Source organism: Miniopterus schreibersii, assembly GCF_964146895.1.
Source record: "Miniopterus schreibersii genome assembly, chromosome: 16".
NCBI lineage: Eukaryota > Metazoa > Chordata > Mammalia > Chiroptera > Miniopteridae > Miniopterus > Miniopterus schreibersii.
In genome coordinates this window covers 19,343,728-19,350,382 of record NC_138116.1, presented here as the reverse complement: position 1 = coordinate 19,350,382, position 6,655 = coordinate 19,343,728, and the positions used below count along the sequence as shown (strand labels likewise).

The window sequence follows — 6,655 nt, the reverse complement described above, 5'->3', positions numbered from 1 at the left end:
CCGCTGGTTTCCCAGCCCGGAGTTGTGGGGACGTCTCTTCCCAGCCTGGAGCTCTGGGCTGGGGGCCTGCTGTGGGGCTGGGACCCCTCGCTGCTCCGGGAAACCTCCACCCAGAGATGTCCCTCCCGGCTTTAAACTGGGGCACCGGGTGTGGGCCCCCGGTGGTCTCTAGACTCAGCCCCGACCCCCCCCCGCGTCTCCGACCCTCCTACCAGTCTTGGTGCTGCTTCAGTTTCCTGGTTGTAGGGCTTCTGTTCAGCCAGATTTCAGGAGGCTCTGAGTGATGGTGGTTCTGTATCTTAGTTGTAGTTTTGATGTGGCTGCAGGAGGCGGTGGGCGCAGCTGTTACCTGCGCCGCCGTCTTGTTTCTTCCCAGGGACTCAATTCTTTGGAAACCACTTTTTTGTTCCCTTTTCCTTTGCCCCCTACATTTGTTCAGCTGCTATGTCCAGCTCTACAATGTTTTTCTGACCTGTCTTCTTTTCTTTCCCACAGTCAGCCATTCTGATAGGGGCTGCAAGGGCTTAAAACTCGGGCCACTGTATGGGCCTCCAAACTGCTCTCCCACCTCTGGCTCTCTCCTTGCCAATCATTCATTCTACCATCTGCTACCAGATTCATCTTTCTCACCCTAAATAAAGTCCCTCTTCCATTCAAAACCTTCAGTGGTTTTCCCACAGCCCACTGACTTAAGGTAAACACTCCGCAGGATAACATTTTAGACCCTCCACAATATTAATTAATTCAGCAAATGTTTACTGAATTCCTGTTGTGACCTAGGAACTAGGCTAAAAATAGGGAATATAAAGATATAAAGAGAGAGACAGCGATGCAAACAACAAGTTCACTGTCATGAGGAGTGCAATAGCGATGATATAAACAAAGGGCACCAGGGTCTCCAATGTGTTCTCTTAAGCCATCCTTCCACCATCATCCCCCAATTCTCCATGCCAATCCAGCCAAACTGGACTAGACCTCACTTCTTGATTATGTTCAGGGTTGTTTTTATTTTCTGCCAGGTCTCTATACCTCAGTCCCACACCTCATTTTCACTTTTTAAAATCCTGTTTGTCTTTTTAATTTTTTTTTTTAATTCTCACCCGAGGATATTTTTTCCATTGCTTTTTCAGAGAAAGTGGAAGGGGGGGAGAGAGAGAGAGAGAGAGGGAGAGGGAGAGGGGGGGAGAAACATCAATGTGAGAGACACATCAATTGGTTTTCTCCCCAACAGACCCCAACCGGGGCTGAGGATCTAGCCTGCAACCGAAGTACATGCCCTTGGCTGGAATCAAGCCTGGGACCCTTCATTCCGCAGGCCGATGCTCTAACCACTGAGCAAACTGGCCAGGGCAATTCTGTCTTTTCCTGCACCCTCAAATAAGTCCTCCAATGAAGGTGCCTATGAGGGCATTTCCGTGTTATCTATTTGTACTCTTTTCTTTAGTGGCCAGTTATCTGTGGACCTTACTCTGCTGCACACTCCACCGGGGCAAGGACAACCACAGCACTTTTGTCCCCCACAAGCATTCAGCAGACAGCTGCCCTGCAGAGCCCTATGGTGAAGCCAGGAGGTGGGTGGGGCTAGGGAGGCAGCCTGCCATTTTGCCTTCTCATTGGATAACTAGAGCTGTTCAAGTTTCTAGTTAGAATTGGCTACATAATTTGGTGGGTCCAGTGCAAAATGAAAAGGCAGAACTCCTTGTTCAAAAATTACTCAGACTTTCAAGACGATGACCACCGAGCATTAAACCAAGGGCGGAGCCCTTCTAAGTGTGGAGGCCTGTGCGGCTGCAGACAGCACTCCCATGAGGCTGACCCTGTCTCTAGGATCAGAGGTGCTGCACCAAGTTGTCCCTTAGAAAGACAAATAATTCTGACTTCACCTTATTAAGAGACTTTCTTTTTATCAGCTCAGAAACCTAGTGACTAGGGAGAAATGCAGATCCCCTAGGAAGCCCCATTTTAGCAAGTCTTACATCTTTTGCATGGGCCTGGCTATGATCGATGACAACCTGATAAGGATAATGGGAAAACTGGCCTCAGGTCAGTCTGTCTTCAGCCTTCTAAATGGCATCAGGAAAGGGCTGGTGAAGTGGGGATTGGAGGGTTCAAGGTGATGGTTAAGCTTTTATTAGTCTGCCCATGGTAACCAGGGCTCCTTTTTTCTGCCACCTAGGTGGGCCTTCACTTATTTACTAAAAAGAACCTTACACCAGGAGTCCTTAAAAACCAGGCCTAGGTGGGGATGAAGGTATTGTATACATTGGGTGTGTTTTACAGCTGGACATAAATGGCTTGAGTCTAACTTTTCTATTTAAAATCTTGGATAATTAAGGTCTTTTGCTTGAGGGATACTATAGGTTTCAGGTACCCCGGAATCCTCTGATATCCTTGAGGCCAGGAATTCATTCCACTGGGAATCCATAAGGCAAAGCTGAGTCAATATGTGAAGCAGGTGCTCTTGACTTCAGACCTCATCTTTCTTCCACCTCTGCCCCTCCAAAGCTCTCTCCAGGGATCTAACTCAGGAAGCACAAGTGAGGCCAAAACCTTGGATTACATTCCTGGAGAGGGCAAAGAATAAACTGGCAGGCAAAGCGAGATGTTAGGCCTGGAGTGGAGCCAGGCCCAATTCTGGGCAGAGTCAGAGCAGCCACAGTACTCCCCCCCCCACAAAAGTGCCACCTTAGGCTCTGGGCTCCCAGCAACGTGGGCAGAGCTCATTCATCCAAGGAAATTCTTCAAAGGTCCCTGACACATTTCCAGTGGATTGGGGGCTTTCTGAATGAGGGAGAACTATCTTTCCCATCTCCCCTTCCCACTCTGTCTCTGAATCAGATTCCTTGTCCTGGCATTGAGCATGGCGATTTATTTTATTAATGTACACGTGAGGGGAAAATGCATCATTTCTGTAGGTCGATGGAAGAAACATCTGAAGGCTGGGTACTCTCGCCCCTCCTCTGGTAACCAGGGCTCTTCGCTGGAGAGATTGAGTTGGGCTGGTGATGGAGGTAGCAGGAAGATGTTTGGGCACTGAGAGGGCTGGGAGGGGAGGAAGTATGATCTGTGGTTACAACTGCTCCGATTCCCTTACTCGGGGCTCTGGGTTCTCCATCATGCCAAGCCCTTTCTCTGCCTTTGCTCTTTGGAGTTGAAGACCAACTGACACAGGCCTGTTGGTGGACTGAGGGTTTTGGATCCTTGAGAGTTGTGAGTCCTTCTCTAAAACACTCCTCCCCTCACATTGCTCTGTCTGGGGGAGTGTTCTGGATGATGGTGCCATTTGAGGGATCCATAGGAATGACACTCATAGGAGCAACTGGGGTATGTCCTGGGACAGCACCAATAACTCCCAGAAGTCATAGTCCTACAGCACTGGCAGCTAACTGGGAGGCGGCAAAAAACAAGGCTGTTGGACTCAGTGGTGCTAATGAGAGGGAGGTAGTTATATGACCAGGATATCTAGATGAGAAAATAAAAATTTTGGTTGATCCTATGGGCATTATACACAGTGTAAGAAGAGACATATTATTTCCTGGGAGTAAAAAGTAAAAAAAGGGGAGGGGAGGCAGGAATGGCAGAGATCCAGGCTGATTCTGGAAAAAAAATAAAATAAAAAATCTTACATTTTCCTTTAAAATAGTAAAATGGCCTCTAGAATATTCAAGTCAATTAACCCATCATCACCATTCTTATCCAGTGGGTCAGGAGGTGCTCAGGTGATCCACATCCATGGTCACCAGAACTCATTTTAAATACATTCATTTTACAACATTCACCGTCTTGCACCCCTGTGGCCCCAAACATTTGATATAGACCATTTGGCCAGAGATAATATAGGGCAGTGATTAAGAGCACAAGCTTAAGAGCTCTCATCTGTGTGTCCTTGGGCAAGTTACTTGACCTCTCTAAACTTTGGTTTCCTCATTTGAAAAGAAAAAGAATAACAATGGTAGGTCACCACAGAGTTTCTTGGAGGATTGAGATAATGCATGCAAAGCTTTTGGAAAACCAAAAGCAAGTATGTCTTGTCCAGTCCATGCTGAGTTTATCACCATCAGCACAATATCATCACCATCACCATCATTATGGCAGCTACCATTTATTCAGTGAGATGCCAGGCGCCCCACTTTAGCAAGCTTTAATCGTCCTTAAAATCCTACAAAATAGGCTATTTATCCCCTAAAACTCAACTGTTGGCCCTGGGCTCATTTACTGACCCACTCTGAAAGTGGATCCAGAGGACAAATGATGAGGTTACAGTGATTTAAGCAGAAAAATGGAGAAATTCCTCACACGGGTCAGACCAGCCCTATGCTCATGGCAGAGTGGTAAAGAGGAAGCAACATTGGGCTCTTTGTCCAGAGCCCATCACTTGTATGAGATGGGGCAAGTCATTTAATGTCTCCAAACCTTGATTCCCTTCATCTGCAACTTGAAAATAAGGTAATAATGTCTGCCTTGCCAATCTCAGCATGACCTCAGGATTACATGAAATATAGTAGGTAAACTGTGTGTGAAAACTATTATTATTACACCTACCAAGAAAGCCCCCGACCCATAATTTGGACCTCCGCTCTGCTCTTTCCTTCTTTCATTCCACCATTGTTTATTATGCAGAAGCCCTATTCTCACACCACTTCCTGCGCCATTTGAAAATCAATGCGTCGATAGACATTCTACTGTATATAATTAGACCTTTGCGGGTTTGCCTTGTATGTAACAGTCCTTTGCACTCTGATTAGTTGTAAATTATAGAAACCATTATTTGACCTAAAAGCAGAGGGTCAGCTCTGGGATCTGGTGACTTCACATGGTATTCTGAGGCCCTGCTTGGTCTTGGTCATCTCTGCTACCTACAGAAAAGCCTTCACTGAAGAGCCATTTATTATGCCCTCAGCTCTAACCAAAAGCTAATATTTAAAATGCCATTTGAGCCCTGGCCAGTGTGGCTCAGTTGGTTAGAGCATCGTCCCATGCACCAAAAGGTTGCTGGTTCAATTCCCAATCAGGGCTCATGCCCATGGGGGGGGGGTTGCGGGAGGCAGCCGATAGATGTTTCTCTCTCTCTCTCTCCCTCCCCCTCTCTCTAAAATCAGTTTTAAAAAAATTCTCATCCATTTGAGAGAAAAATAGTGTGGCTTTAAGAGCTTGAGGTTTGAGATCAGAAACATTTGACTTAAATTCTTGCTCTGCCACATAAAAGCTGTGGGACCTCCTGAATGTTAAGCCTTATGCTCTTTGATCCTGTTTTTTTCCTTTCTAAACTGTGATCAGAATTAAGTTAAATATATATTTAGAAAAGTACTGGCACATAGTAGGCTACAAAAAAGGGTAACTATTACCATCATTAATATTTATAAAAAACATGTCAGTGCCTTCAGCCATCAACCACTATGGGAGTAAATGTCTACAATAGACAAATGACCGCATGACAAGGTGCTCTTAGCAATTAGAGCCAGAGAGCCTGGCCGGGTGTGGCTCAGCAGTTGAGCATTGACCTAGGATCCAGAAGATCGAGGTTGGATTCCCAGTCAGGGAACACACCCAGGTTACAGGCTCAATCGGGGGGGGGGGGGGGGGGGCCCTGCAGGAGGCAGCCGATCAATGACAACTCTCTCATCATTAATGTTTCTCTCTCTCTCTCCCTTCCTCTCTCTGAAATCAATAAAGATATATTTTAAAAAGAAAAAAATTAGAGCTAGAGAAAGAAGTCTGTCCCAAAGAACAAACTATTTACTAGATGAGTAAACTTATCTTTACTCATTTAAGAGAAAATATCAAAAGCTTCTCTGCCTACAAAATCTCAGAGCTCCTTGGGGAATCCGATCCCATGCGGGACTGTGCTGAAGGGTGATGTGAAAAGCAGCGGCTGTCAGAGCTCTTCACCGAGGTTCAGCAGAGGGAGCGGCGCTCCTTGTTCCCAGCTGCCTACAGCCCAAGCCTGCTGCTGAGTAAGCTGGTCACGAGAGTGCCAGCCTGTACAGGGATGTGCGCCAAGCATTTAGGGGACGGAATAACCAAGAACCAGTCCTAATCTTTGGGGAGCACCCTGCCTGCGGGAGTGGGGAACAAGGCCCTTGCCCTCAGAGAGACTCCAGTCTGATGATACAGACATAGTCCACGTCCCCAGGGAATATCTATTCTGATTGGGGAGATAAAAAACAAAAAAAGACCAAGACAGAATGCTGTTTGGCCTTTTCTGCTAAGAGGTTCAGAGCCAAATTCATTGGTCAATGCAGGAAGCATTTTATCACACCCTTTTAATATAATTATCTCCTCCCTTTCTCTGTGTGATTTGGGAGCAGGTGGCCTGGACCTAGCCAGGTTGGCACAGCATGAAAGTTGTAGAAATCGACCCCTCACAGTTGACATGGTTCTACGTGTGGGACTGGCATTAATGACGGTCTCAGTATTAGCCATAAGTGGAAGACAAGGCAAAGTGCACTTAAAGCAGTAGGGATGGATCATTCATAGCAGAAATAGACATTGCAAGGGGGGTTACGTTTTGACTAAGGTTAGTCTTAATTGCCTACTTACCTTTATGGCTTTACCAATCCATCCATCCACCTAGTTACCCAACATTCACTCCAGAAATAAACATATATAGTGCTTGCCAATGGACAGGCACATTAAGGCAATATGAGTGGGCCCA

The 6,655-nt window shown here is 46.4% G+C and overlaps 1 protein-coding gene across 2 annotated transcripts in view; it reads right to left on the bottom strand.

The window, feature by feature from the left end:
* Positions 1-2,850: 2,850 nt before the first annotated feature.
* TTLL6 (tubulin tyrosine ligase like 6) overlaps positions 2,851-6,655 on the bottom strand; it is a 31,269-nt gene continuing 27,464 nt past the window's right edge. For both annotated transcript variants that reach the window (XM_081162370.1, XM_081162369.1), the window contains one exon: positions 2,851-3,596. The gene's annotated coding sequence lies outside the window, so the exon portion shown is untranslated. The remainder of the gene's footprint in view (positions 3,597-6,655) is intronic.